Consider the following 15,488-nt stretch of genomic DNA (forward strand, 5'->3'; position numbering starts at 1 on the left):
TGGGTTTCCCGGACTCAAGGGTCATCTTTATTTTAACCCCCCCCCCCCCGGCCAGTGCTTCTCTATGTGTTGGTACAAACTGGGCGATGTCCGGCACCCCCTGGGCAACCAGGGTCTATGCCAACCCGACGTCTCGCCCATCCGGTGTTCCCTGAGAACGAGATATGTGCAGCTCCTATCGGGATTTGTCGGCACATTTGGGCGGCTTTGCTGGTCTTGTTTTACCATTGTCGAGATGTCTTGTAACCGGGATTCCGAGTCTGATCGGGTCGTCCTGGGAGAAGGAATATCCTTCGTTGATCGTGAGAGCTTGTGATGGGCTAAGTTGGGACACCCTTGTAGGTATTTGAACTTTCGAAAGCCGTGCCCGCGGTTATGGGCAGATGGGAATTTGTTAATATCCGGTTGTAGAAAACCTGACACTTCACTTAAATTAAATTGGATCAACAAAGTGTGTAACCGTGATGGTCTCTTTTCGGCGGAGTTCGGGAAGAGAATACGGTCTCGTGTTATGCTTGAACGTAAGTAGTTTTAGGATCACTTCTTGATCTTTGTAGCTTCTCGATCGTGCTTTGCCTTCTCTTCTCGCTCTCATTTGCGTATGTTAGCCACCATATATGCTAGTGCTTGCTGCAGCTCCACCTCACTACCTTTTATTACCCAGTAGCTTAAATAGTCTTCATCGCGAGGGTGTGAGATTGTTGAGTCCCCATGACTCACAGATTACTTCCAAAACCAGATGCAAGTGCCGATGATGCCATTCCAGGGGATGCAACCGAACTCAAGTGGGAGTTTGACGAGGACTCAGGACATTACTATGTTTCCTTTCCAGACGATCAGTAGTGGAGCCCAGTTGGGGCGATCGGGGATCTTATGCATTTGGGGTTGTCTTTATTTTGGTTCCGTAGTCAGACCTTGATTGTATTCTGGATGATGTAATGATATATTTATGTATTGTGTGAAGTGGCGATTGTAAGCCAGCTCTGTACCTCTTTCTTACTTAGTACATGGGATGTGTAAAGATTACCCCTCTTGCGACATGCCTACAATGAGGTTATGCCTCTAAGTCGTGCTCCGACACGTGGGAGATATAGCCGCATCATGGGTGTTAGAAGTTGGTAATCAGAGCCTTCCCCAACTTAGGAGCCCCCTGCTTGATCAAATCGCTGGTGTTGTTGAGTCTAGAAAAATGTTTTGAGTCTTTTAGGATTATATATATTGGAGAGTAGGATTATTTTTCCTCCTTAGTCCCTTCGTCGCTCTGGTGAGGCATCCTGACGTAGAGTTTTGACTCTTCTCTTCTCAAATTTCACTAATTTTTTTAGGATCATGCGGGTATCTTGGAATCGTTCTGATGGTTTTGTGACGAGAACATTGTTTTTGGTGCCTCCTGACATTTAGGGGTTGTGGTAGTGTCCCGGGGAGTTAAGCTCCGAGGTGTTGTCGTCACAATTTTATCGTTGCAGTTCTGAAATACCTGAGTTTCACCGACATCGAAAATCTCTTTTATGCAGTTGTTGGTGAGATTACCTCGACGCCACCCAGTACTGGGGCAGGAGTTCGGGAGTATTGCCGTAACTCGTATGACGGATGATTTTCGAAGGTTGAGGTAAATGATTTCCGAAGGTTTCTCGGTTATGTGTTGAAGGATGGATACAGCTGATGTAGGATTTGCTAGTTTTGGGTGAGATATTATGCTTCCCCTATATCCCCAACACCTGATTGCATAACCGGAAAGTTTTGGGAGTTTTATAGGTAGGAATTCATGTAGCTCTAGTATTTCTTCCCGCAGATATTTGGTTTGTGATTGGGTAATCCTTACCAATTATTTGTTCATATCCATACCTTGTTTTTTTATTCATCTACCTCTATCTAAGTGGCTTCTCAATTTATGGAAGTGTGATCATTTAATTTGGAATTCATTCGTTCATTTTTGTTCAAATGTTAAGGCTATATGTTGCAATTTCGATCCATTTGATTCAACTTGAATATATGTCTTTCAAGATGCTAACGGATGTCACCCTCTTCAGGATGGCTCCTCCAACGCGTGAGAATCTGGAACCTCCGCCACCACCTCCACCTCCGGAGGCATGGCAAGCTATGATGGCCGCTACCAACGCCAACACGCAGATGATTATGCAACTCTTGCAAGAGCGCAACCAAGGAAATCAAGGCCATGGCAACAATCAATCTCAGTTTGCTACCCTCAACCAGTTCCTCGCAAACCAGCCAAAGTCCTTCAGTAACTGTGTCGAGGCCACGGACGCTGATGATTGGCTCGTGGATATCTGCAAACATTTTGAGTGTACCAACGTCAGGCCTGAGGACTTTGCAAGTTTGCTTCGTTCCAACTCAAAGACCAAGCTGTTGAGTGGTATCAACAATACAAAGATTCCAAAGGAGGTCGTGTTATTACCTGGGATGATTTCCGCCAAGACTTCAAAGTTCACCACATTCCTCAGAGTGTTGTTGAGAGTAAGCGCGAGGAATTCCGCAATCTGAAGCAAGGCAGCTTGTCTGTTTACCAATACAACATCCTGTTCCAGAGGCTCCTTCACTTCGCCAAGCAAGACGTCCCTGACGAGAAGAGCATGATTTACCAATTCAGAGGTGGCCTCTGAGAAGATCTGCAAGTAGCTCTCATGCTTTTTGAGCCGAAAAAGTATGATGAGTTCTACAACATGGCACTAAAGCAAGAGGCTGCTCAGCTCAAGTGCGATGCTTCCAAGAAGAGAGTCAGGGATGCAACTCCTTCTTCTTCTTCATCTCAATTGGCAGCTAAGCAGCAAAAGTACTGGTTGCCTCCTCCTCCTCCGTTCCGTCAGCCTTATCAGCAGAAGAGCAAAGGTGGCAATGGATCTTCCCACCCACCCAACCCAGGCTTTCAGAACAAAGCTTCGTCTCATGCTCCAAGGTCAAGTGCTCCGTATCACCGTCCGCTCTCAGAGGTTACGTGCAATAAGTGTCAGTAGAAGGGTCACTATGCAAACAAATGCTTCAACCAGAGGCGTCTTCCGCCTCCTCCTCCTGTGAGATCTGCCAGCAATGCAGTGGTCAAGCATAATCCCAAGTCTGCAAAGGTCAACATGATGAACGCAGCTCAGGTAGAGGACTCTTCAGAAGTGATCATGGGTAACCTTCTTGTTAATGATATTCCTGCAAGAGTTCTTTTTGATACTGGTGCATCTTTGTCATTCATATCGAAGCCTTTTGCATCCATGCACGATTTGCATATTGTTGATTTGCCTAAGCCGATAGCAGTTTCCTCTCCGGGTTTGTTCATAAACACCAAAATGATGGCTCCGGATGTTTCTATCAAGATGGGAGATTATAAATTTCTGTCCTCTCCAATGGTCCTTGGTAACTCGGATATTGATCTAATTCTCGGCATGGACTGGATTTCTAAGCACAAGGCTCAACTTGATTGTGCTGCCAGGCAGATTCAATTGACACACTCGTCCGAGGATGTGATCATCTATGCAGCTCGTGACGATACCATTCGACTGTTTTCTATCAACGATAAGGGTGAGTTGAATGCCATCTCTTAGATTCCAGTCGTTTGTGAATATCAAGATGTCTTTCGAAAAGATCTTCCAGGAATGCCTCCTCACCGGCCAGTTGAATTCGTCATTGATCTTGAGCCTGGCACGGAACCTGTTTGCAAACGTCCTTACAAGCTTGGACCATAAGAGTTGAAGGAGCTGAAGAAACAACTCGATATACAAGAGCGTATGGGTCTGATCCGATCGAGTTCTTCTCCATGGGGTTGTGGTGTTCTTTTTGTCAAGAAGAAGGATGGCACGGACCGACTTTGCGTTGACTACCGTCCATTGAACAAGAAGACCATAAAGAACAAGTACCCACTTCCCAACATCAACGTGCTTTTCAAACAACTCAAAGGTGCTCAAGTATTCTCCAAGCTTGACCTCCGTATGGGCTACCATCAGATTCGCATTCCTGAACAAGACATCCCCAAGACAACATTCAAAACAAGCTATGGTTCCTATGAATACACTGTCTTGTCTTTCGGCCTTGTCAATGCTCCTCCAACATTCTCTCGCATGATGAACTTCATCTTCAGCCCTTACACAAATGACTTCGTCTTGGTCTATCTCGATGACATTTTGGTCTTTTCCAAGAACAAAGAGGATCATGCCAATCACTTGAGATTGGTGCTGGACAAACTCAGAGAACATCAGTTCTATGCGAAGTTTTCAAAGTGCGAGTTTTGGCTTGATGAGGTTCTCTACCTTGGGCATATCATATCCGCCAAGGGCATAGCTATTATCCTGAGAAGGTGTCGGCAATTGTGAATTGGGAACCGCCTCAGAATGTGAAGCAGCTCCGCAGCTTTCTTGGGCTCGCAAGCTATTGTCGAAGATTCATTGAGAATTTTTCTAAGATCGCGAAGCCTCTTTCCAACCTCCTCCAGAAGCATGTGAAGTATGTTTGGACGCCTGAATGTGACATCGCTTTCGACACCCTCAAAGAGAAGTTAGTCACAGCTCCAGTTCTGACTCCTCCTGATGAATCCAAACCATTCGAGGTTTTCTGTGATGCTTCCCTTCAAGGTCTCGGTGCTGTGTTAATGCAAGAGAAGAAAGTTGTGGCCTATACCTCTCGCCAGTTGAAGCCCAACGAAAAGAACTACCCCACTCATGACCTCGAGTTGGCGGCAGTTGTCCATGCTCTTTTAACATGGAGACATCTCTTGTTTGGAAGGAAAGTGGACATCTTCACTGATCATAAGAGTCTCAAGTACATCTTCACTCAACACAACCTCAACCTCAGGCAGACTCGTTGGGTCGAAATGATTCAAGAGTATATTCTGAGTATTGAATATACTCCAGGCAAGGGCAATGTCATTGCAGACGCTTTGAGTAGGAAGGCTTACTGCAACAGTTTGATTCTCAAGCCCTTCCAACCGGATCTTTGTGAAGCTTTCCGCAAACTTAATCTCCAAGTTGTTCCTCAAGGATTCCTTGCCAACCTCCAAGTCTCTCCTATTTTGGAAGATCAGATTCGTGAGGCTCAACTTCTTGATGCAATGGTGAAGAAGGTGAAGATTGGGATTGCCAAGAGCCAACCCAAGTACAAGTGCTCTCGCCTTGATGACAAAGATACTCTATTGTTCGAGGATCGAATTGTTGTTCCTAAGGTGACCTTCGTAACGTCATTATGAATGAGGCTCACAATTCACTCCTTTCTATTCATCCTAGAAGTACAAAGATGTACCATGACCTCAAGCAGTCGTATTGGTGGACTCGAATGAAGCAAGAGATTGCTTAGTTCATGAATGAATGTGATGTCTGCAGAAGAGTGAAAGCAGAACACCAATGGCCAGCTGGTCTCCTCCAACCTCTTGCCATTCCAGAATGGAAGTTTGATCATATTGAGATGGACTTCGTGACTGGATTTCCCAAGTCCAAGCGTGTCAGGACCCCGATTCCATGTCACATCGATCTAGCCGGTAACACCTCATATCACATTGCGGCCTCACGCACGGTATCCCCACGGGTGTCGCCTTACCATGGCACGGGACCAATTGCAACTCCTGGATAGGGTACTAGGGTGATTAAGAAGCCGAGAGGGTCAATTAAGGATCCCAATGCATGGTAGTAGCCGATTCTTAAAATCACACATACAGATCTCAGTTCTTAGGGACGGCCTCAACGAAACAACCCACCATGTACTCCTACATGGCCTCTCATCGATACCTTTACCAAATCATGTTCAACACATCCCTCACATTACCGACATAATCATTTCACTCTAGCCCATCACCCAGATGAACCAGACCTGACACAACTCTAAGCATAGCAGGCATAGCAAGTTAGGAAACACATACATGGCTCAATGAACTCCTACACATGTTAGTGGGTTTCATCTAGTTACTGTGGCAATGACAGGTCATGCAGAGGATAAGGGTTCAACTACCACAGCACACAGCAGTTTGAAACATTGTTGCCTTAATGCAGTAAAGGAGAGCAGAGGCGGGAACATGGGATTGTATTGATATGATCAAATGGGCTGCTTGCCTGATGGAGTGGTAGTAGGGTACTGCCCTTCAGTTGGATACTCAGAGATATCCTCGGAGGCAGAACCTACCACGAAGTACACACAGAAGATAATCAACACATGACAATATGTAGCAATATGATGCATGCTATGGCATGGCAAAATGATGTGTCCTGCCTAATGCAATGTGAAACAAGTTGAAATGGGTCCATTTGAACCAAAGATTCAAATGGAAGTTAAAGTTCTTATGCATAATAAGTGTGTTAGCTTGTTTCACCTAAACAGCAAGGTTAAAGTGGTTTGTCATGCATGAAACCATTATAGATGGATAGATTTAATTTTTCTGATCATTTTTCATATATAATTTGTTTGATTTGGAGCTATGGTTGATTTTCTATTATTTTTAGAAGTTTTGGCTATTTTCTGGAATTTCCTATATAAAAATAAATCCAGGAAATGAATAATTGCGTCAGCATTGCGTCACTATGACGTCAGCGAGTAAAAGGCGCCAGGGCCAGTCAAACCTGACTGGTGGGCCCTGTCTGTCAGTGTCTCAGCTAACTAACATGATTAAGTTAACACTAACTAACTGTCAGTGGGGCCTGGGCCCAAATGTCAGTGACCTAATCTAACTAAAATTAGTTAGCACTAATCCTAAACTAATTAACAAGTCGGCCCCACCTGTCATAGGCTCAGGGGGGAGTCAACCTGGGCCCACATGGGTCAGGCGTGGTCAACTCGCCGGTCAGCGGGTCAAAGCCTGCCGACGTTTCCCCGCCGGCGAGGCCAGACGCGGCGGCGCGCTGCGGGATTTGCCCACAGGGCATCATTTGCTGCGCGGAGAGCAGCTACGGGCAGCTGGTGCTCGCCCGCATCCAGCCGTGGTGATGGCTTGTCCGGGGAGTGGCTGGAGCATCGCCGGCGATGAGCTTGGCGCAGGCCGAAGGTCGGGTCAGCTCGTGCGCATGGCTGCAGTGGCCTAGGCAGCGTGGCGCTTGCACCTACAACATCTACGCGATGCAGTGAGTGTGACGGGCACAAGCCCGTGACCAAAAGGTCACCGGAGCATCGCCAGCGACGTGGTCAGGCGGCGGTGCGTTCGGACGAAAAAGACACGGCGGCTACAGAGCTCTAGCGACGAAGCGGAGAGAAGGGGGAGGAGCAGTAGATCACTGGGAAGCCGCAGATAAGGTCAGCGTGCTTGGGGAAGGCTCGATGCGGTCGGAACGGCGACGGGGATCTCGGCGGCCCGAGGTTGAAGACGACAGCGACGGGGACGATGCAGGGGCTCCGGCGTCGTGCTTCTTGGCTAGTCGACGTAGTCGATGACGGCGAACCGTCCGGACACGGTGAGAGGGCGCGGGGCCGGCGTTGGACGTGGCTGCGGCGAGCGGCGGCGACGGTGACGTCTCGGGCAACGTCGGGGAGGGCGAGAGAGAGGAACCAGAGGGAAGAGCGAAAGTCTGCGAGGTCGGGGAGAGAGAGGGGGGTCGTCCCACGTCGACAGCTCGACGAGGGGAGCGGCGAGGCGGCGGGCTGCTGCGTGGCGTGCATGCTGTGCTCGCCGTCGAGCAGCTGCTTGCCTGCCTGGCCAAGCCAAGTAGCTCGCTGGAGCGTTGGCTGGGCTGGACCGACAGGTGGGCCTGCTGGGGTGGGCGCCAGGTAAGCTTTCTCTTTCTCTCTTTTCCTGTTTGTTTTCTTTTCTATTTTTCTGTAACTTTAGGGATTTATTAAAAATACTTAGGCACTTACTAAAATCCCTAAAATAATTGTGGGCTCTGTTGGGATTATTCCTAACGGCCCTCACTTAAATCCAGAATTATTTGGGCATTTAAAATATTTTATATTATTTAAATGCCCAAATTCAAATACTTATGATTTAATTCAAAGAATCCAGAATGTCCTAGAAAAGAGTGCACCATTTTTGCCAGGGGTTTTAACCCAATCCAGAAATGATGAACATTTTGTGAAGGCATTTTGGGTTCATTGAAATTAATTTTAGTAAACCCTAGTTGTTTCCAAGGGGGTGCTGGGGGTTCTGTCATCCCCATTTCAAGTTTATGTAAAAGTAGACATGATGCAACACTCTAATGCATGAACCAGCTAGGGTGTGACAACTCACCCCCACTAAAAAGAATCTCGTCCCGAGATTTAGGATCCTTCGGGAAGAAGGTGGGGTACTCGAGTCGAAGACGATCCTTCCTTTCCCAAGTGGCTTCTTTCTCGGAATGGTGTGACCATTGAACCTTGAGAAACTTGATATTCTGACGTCGAGTGGTACACTCAGCTTGATCAAGGATACGAACTGGATATTCCCGATAGGGGAGGTTATCTTGTAGATCAAGCGTTTCGTGGTCCACTCCACGGATAGGATCCGCGAAGCAACGCCTGAGTTGTGAAACGTGGAAGACATTGTGAACTCTGGAAAAATGGGGAGGTAGTTCCAATTGGTAGGCAATTTAAACATGATGCACACTCTAATGCTTGAACTAGCTAGGGTGTGACAACTCACCCCCACTCAAAAGAATCTCGTTCCGAGATTTAGGATCCTCCGGGAAGAAGGTGGGGTACTCAAGTCGAAGATGATCCTCCCTTTCCCAAGTGGCTTCTTTCTCGGAATGGTGTGACCATTGAACCTTGAGAAACTTGATATTATGTCATCGAGTGGTACGCTCGGCTTGATCAAGGATACGAATGGGATATTCCCGATATGAGAGGTTATCTTGTAGATCAAGCATTTTGTGGTCCACTCCACGGATAGGATCCGCGAAGCAACGCTTGAGTTGAGAAACGTGGAAGACATCGTTAACTATGGAAAGATGCGAAGGTAGTTCCAATTGGTAGGCAACTTCTCCTCGTTTGGCAAGAATGCGAAAGGATCCAATAAAATGAGGAGCCAATTTTCCTTTGATACCGAAATGATGGGTTCCCTTTAACGGAGTAACCCGAAGGTAAGCCTTCTCGCCAACTTCATAAGTCATGAGCTTATGTTTACGATCATATTGGCTCTTTTGACGATATTGGGCTGTTTTCAATTTCTCACGAACAACGCGAACCTGCTCTTCTGCTTCCTGAATCATATCCGGGCCAAAGAGTTGTATTTCCCCGGTTTCTGACCAGTTAAGAGGCGTTTGACATTTTCGTCCATAGAGAACTTCGAAAGGAGCTTTGCCCAAGCTAGCTTGATAACTATTGTTATAAGCAAACTCCGCGAATGGAAGGCATTTCTCCCAACCCATTCCGAATGAGATGACAGAAGCTCGGAGCATATCTTCCAAAATTTGATTGACTCGCTCTACTTGACCACTTGATTGAGGATGGAAGGTGGTGCTAAAAGAGAGACGAGTTCCCATAGCATTTTGGAAACTTTCCCAAAATCGAGAGGTGAAGAGACTCCCACGGTCTGAGTTAATTTCCAATGGGACACCATGAAGAGACACTATTCGGGAGATGTATAATTCAGCTAGCTGGCTAGCGGTGATACTCTCACGAACAGGTAGGAAATGGGCCACTTTGGAAAGACGGACGATCACGACGAAGATGGCATTATTCCCTCTCTTGGTCCTGGGAAACCCAGTGATGAAATCCATACTGATTTTATCCCATTTCCACTTAGGAATAGCCAAAGGTTGAAGGGTGCCAGCAGGCCGTTGGTGCTCTGCTTTAACAAGACGACAGACGTCGCAACAAGTAATGTATTGAGCAATCTCTCTCTTCATCCTAGTCCACCAAAACCTCTAGCGTAGGTCTTGATACATTTTAGTACTAGCGGGATGAATGGTGAGAGGGGATTCATGAGCTTCCTTAAGAATCAACTGGCGTAGATGTTGTTTCTTGGGAACCACCAAGCGGTTCTCGAAGAAGACAACACCTTGCTCATCCATGGAAAAACATCTAGCAACTCCTCTAGTGATGTTTTCCTTAATCTGGGATATGCCCTTATCATACCACTGGGCGGTTATGATCTGATCCATAAGGTTAGGCTTCGCCACCAGGGTGGATATGAATCTTCGAGGAACAATGTGAAGATTAAGCTTACGAAATTCCTCATGGAGAAGTGGTTGACTTTGTTGTAACATCAGGTTGTTACAATAAGATTTACAACTTAGCGCATCATCCATGACACTGGCTTTGCCCGGGGTGTAAGTTATTCCTAAGTCGTAATCCGAGATCAACTCGACCCAATGTCGTTTCCTGAGATTCAAATCCGTTGGGTGAAGATATATTTCAAACTTTGGTGATCGGTGAAGATCTCGCAACGATTACCGAGAAGGTAATGTCGCCAAGTTTTGAGTGCATGGACTACAGCTGCAAGCTCTAGATCATGTGTGGGATAATTTTCCTCATGGGGGTGTAATTGCCGTGAGGCATAGGCAATTACCTGATGATCTTGCATGAGTATGCAACCTAGTCCTTATCGCGAGGCGTCGCAATAGATAATAAAGTCCTTGGAAAAATCTAGTGGTACCAGTACAGGAGCAGATGTCAGGCGTCTTTTCAATTCCTGAAAGCTGAACTCGCACTGTGGGGTCCACTTGAACTTTTTATCTTTCTTGAGGAGTTTAGTTAGAGGTTTAGCAACCTTGGAGAAATTCTCGACGAAGCGGCGGCAGTAGCTCGGTAAACCAAGGAAGCTCCGAACTTGCTTGACCATCTCAGGTGGAGTCCAATCAAGGACGGCTTGAGCTCGCTCGGGATTGACAGCAATACCCTTACCAGAGATTACATGGCCTAGATAGGTCACTTCTAGCAACCAAAATTCACACTTGGAGAATTTGGCATAAAGGCGATGCTCTCGAAGTTTCGTCAATACCAGCCTTAGATGTTCGGCATGTTCCTCTTCATTCTTGGAGTAGATGAGTATGTCATCGAGGTATACTACGATGAATTTATCCAAATACTCCATGAAGACCGAGTTCATTAACCGAGAGAAGGTGGCTGGGGCATTGGTTAAACCGAAGGACATAATGGTGTACTCGTATTGGCCATAACGAGTAAGAAAGGCCGTTTTGGGAATGTCCCCGTTTCTGATTTTGATTTGATGGTAGCCCAACCTCAAATCCATCTTGGAAAAGATTGAGGATCCAGCGAGCTAGTCATACAGATCGTTGATCCTGGGAAGCGGATACTTGTTCTTGATAGTGACCAACTTGAGAGGTCGGTAATCTACAACCATCCGATCCGCTCCATCCTTCTTCTTGACGAAGAGGACGGGGCAAGCCCAAGGAGAGCAACTAGTACGGATGAAACCCCTTTTCAAGGACTCATCGAGTTGGTTCTTAAGCTCGGCTAGTTCTAAGGGTGCCATCTTATAGGGTCTTCTAGAAATTGGAACGGTTCCTGGAACAAGGTCTATAACGAACTCGACATCCCTGTCAGGTGGAACACCTGGCAGTTCTTCTGGAAAGACATCCGGAAAGTCTCGGACTACCGGAATATCCTCAAGGTCTGGAAGGGGGTTGGCATTTAGGGAGTAAAGCTGGCGCTTGGCCACTCGAGTTAAAACATTGACTGTCTTGCCCGATGGGTGAGTAAGTTGAACGGTTCTAGTGGCACAATCAATCTTAGCATAATGAGCTGACATCCATTCCATAACCAAGATGATGTTTATGTCCGAGGACTTGAGAGCTATTAAGGATGCAAGTAAGACAAGTCTATCAACAAGAATTTCGTTCCCATGGCTTACTCTAGAAGTTTGCCATCTAGAGCCAAGGGTTTGAATTTCCATGGTAGTGGGCATGTCACAGAATGTTGTGTTATGCAATCGAGCATAGTTCTCGGATATAAATGAATGAGATGCTCCAGTATCGAAAAGAACAGATGCCGGATGGCAATTAACAAGGAGCGTATGAAGGACGATGTTAGGATCCTCATGAGCCTCCTCAGCTGAGACATAGTTGACGTGGCCACGTGCAGTGGTGACCGGCTTGGCGTAGAATGTCTTTCCCGCTCGCTTAGCACGACGAACGGACTTTCCAGACTAATTGGGGTTGTTGTTCTGGGACACTCTCGACTGTAGTGACCCGGCTCTCCACACTTGAAACATGTCACAACATTGGGGTGTGGAGCATCATTAGCAGCGGGGCCACCATAGGGCTTGGACGGTGCAAACTGCTGGTTGGGATGAGGCGCCTCAAAGGATGGCCTCGAAATGAACCTGGGTGGCAGTGTCGTGCTTGGAATCCACACCCGGCGCTTCTGAGATCCAGAGCCGGATGAAGAGCCAAAATCACGAGAGTGCTTGTGTGAAGCGTCATAGTCACACTGGCCTGTCTCAGCACTGATGGATTTATTGACCAACTTCTGAAAGGAGGTGCACTCGTGCAGACGAAGATCGCGGCGAAGCTCAGGGCTAAGTCCCTTGCGGAACCTAGCCTGCTTCTTAGCGTCGGTGGATACCTCTTCAAGAGCATATCGTGCCAGATTCCCAAATTCATGACTATATGCATCCACAATCAGTCTTCCTTGGGTGAAATTGCAGAACTCTTCCCTCTTGCGATCTATGAGACCTTCCGGGATGTGATGCTCACGGAAAGCCTCACTGAATTCAGCCCAAGTAGTGATTTGGCCGACCGGGCGCATAGCTTCAAAATTTTCCCACCAAAGGCTAGCAGGGCCTTCGAGGTGATAGGCAGCATAAGTAACCTTATCAGCTTCGGCTACGTTGGCAGAACGTAGCTTGTGGGTGATGCTGCGAAGCCAGTCATCCGCGTCGAGGGGCTCGACGGAATGGTTAAACTTTGGTGGGTACAGCTTGATGAAGTCATTGATTGACACCAAGTCATTTCGCTAATGGCATGCAGTGTTCTACTCAATCCTCTCCAGCAAGCAGTTAGTCTCACGCTTGTTTCTTTCCGCCTCCAGCATCACTTCGGCCAGAGAAGGCGGGTGAGGCAGATTTTCACCCCTAACTACACTGGCTTCCCCCTGCTCCGGGTCAGCAGGATTGCTGTGGGTGTTGACCATCCTAGGAGAAAACAAGACAATGGTTTAGATAAGGATGGCACAAACTTAGCAAGGAAGTGCAGAATGTAATGGATAACATGGGATGCTAAGACGTTCATTGCACGACATGGTAATATAGAAACTGCCATATATATACCATTGGTCATACACACCGTACATAGTTTAGTACAAGCCCAGGCTAGAGTACAACTATGGTGAAAGACATTACATCTCATCGAAGGCATTCCAAGCTCCTATACATTATTTTTCTACACCTCCGGAGCGTGATACACACCAAGTCGTATCCCATGGTCACACAGGACTGTGGAGAATACAACTATTACAGTACTAGTGATACTACTACTAGCTCAGACGGCTCTGTAGTAATCCTCATAGAAGTCGCCACCAAGGCCTAGAAGTGGAACATGATCATCTGGGAATAGACATTCCTGCGGAGCCTGTGGACCATAGGGACTCGGATGTGGCCTTGGTCCCACAGGTGGTGGCAGGCGGGGACCACGAGGAGGGGTGATGCCTCCTACATCGCGCCACTCCATACAATCTGGCAATCCAGACCGTACAGGGTACAGATCCCTCATGTCCATGTATCCTTCCTGCAGCGCAGGTGCAAACCGAGTCAAAGTGGCCCAATGATCAGAACGAGTGTGGAAAAGCTCCATACACAAGGCCCGATTTTCGCGGTCCTTATCCTCGAGCATCTCGTCAGTGGTGCGGAGTAGTGACTCCTCATGTGTAGAGTCATAGTACAAGGCCTGATAATACCCCTGTTGTAACGCCCTCGATGCGGCTATATCTCCCACGTGTCGAAGCACGACTTAGAGGCATAACCGCATTGAAAGCAATGTCGCAAGTGAGGTAATCTTCGCAAACAACCCATGAAATACAATAAGGGAAAAGAGATACATAGTTGGCTTACAATCATCACTTCACACAATTACATGAATAAAGCATTACATCAACCAAAAACAATCAAGGTCCGACTCCGGAACCAAAATAAAAGAAGAACCCCAAATGCGATAAAGGTCCCCGATCGACCCCAACTGGGCTCCACTACTAATCAACTAGAACGAAACAACACAAAGGACAAAGTCTTCATCGAGCTCCTCCTGAGCTTGGTTGCGTCATCTGCACGGACTCATCGGCACCTGCAAGCTAGTTTTGGAAGTATCTGTGAGTCACGGGGACTCAGCAATCTCGCACCCTCGCGATCAAGACTATTTAAGCTTATGGGTAAGGTAAAGGTATGAGGTGGAGCAGCAGCAAGCGACTAGCATATATGTTGTCTAACATACGCAGATGAGAGCGAGAAGGGAAGGCAAAGCACGGTCGATAAAAGTATGATCAAGAAGTGATCCAAGAACAACCTACGTCAAGCATAACTCCAACACCGTGTTCACTTCCCGGACACCGCTGGAAAGAGACCATCATGGTAACACACGCTGTTGATTCATTTTAATTAAAGTCAAGTTCAAGTTATCTACAACCGGACATTAACAAATTCCCATCTGCCCATAACCGCGGGCACGGCTTTCAAAAGTTCAAAACCCTGGAGGGGTGTCCCTACCTAGCCCATCACAAGCTCTCACGGTCAACGAAGGAATAGACCTCCTCCCGAGAAATTCCGATCAGACTCGGTATCCAGGTACAACAAGACATTTCGACAGGGTAAAACTAAACCAGCAACACCACCCGAATGTGCCGACAAATCCCGATAGGAGCTGCACATATCTCTTTCTCAGGGCACACCGGATTGTCTAAACTTCCGGTAGGCCAGCCCAGAGTTGCCCCTGGTGGCCACCGGCGGCTGACAAGTTGGACCAACACTCAGAGGAGCACTGGCCCGGGGGGGGGGTAAAATAAAGATGACCCTTGGGCGCGGGACCCCCAAGGGAAAAGAAAAAGGCTGGGTAGCGAATGGTAAAACCAATGTTGGGCATTGCTGGAAGAGTTTTACTCAAGGCGAACTGTCAAGGGGTTCCCATTATAGCCCAACCGCGTAAGGGACGAAAAATCCGGGAACATAACACCGATATGACGGAAACTAGGGCGGCAAGAGTGGAACAAAACACCAGGCATAAGGCCGAGCCTTCCACCCTTTACCAAGTATATAGGTGCATTAATTAAATAAGATATATTGTGATATCCCAACAAGTAAACATGTTCCAACCAGGAACAACATCTCCATGTTCCAACAAGGAACAAAACTTTAACCTTCACCTGCAACTAACAACGCTATAAGAGGGGCTGAGCAAAGCGGTAACATAGCCAATCAACGGTTTGCTAGGACAAGGTGGGTTAGAGGCTTGGTTCAACAATATAGGAGGCATGATAAGAAAGTGGTATGTATCGCAGCATAGGCATAGAAAAAGAGCGAGCAACTAAGCAAGCAAAGATAGAAGTGATTTCGAGGGTATGACCATCTTGCCTGAGATCCCGCAAGGAAGAAGAACGAGTCCATGAAGAAGACAAACGGACGTAGACGAACGGGTCCTCACAACGCGACA

This window comes from Triticum urartu, chromosome 3, assembly GCF_003073215.2.
Source record: "Triticum urartu cultivar G1812 chromosome 3, Tu2.1, whole genome shotgun sequence".
Taxonomy (NCBI): domain Eukaryota; kingdom Viridiplantae; phylum Streptophyta; class Magnoliopsida; order Poales; family Poaceae; genus Triticum; species Triticum urartu.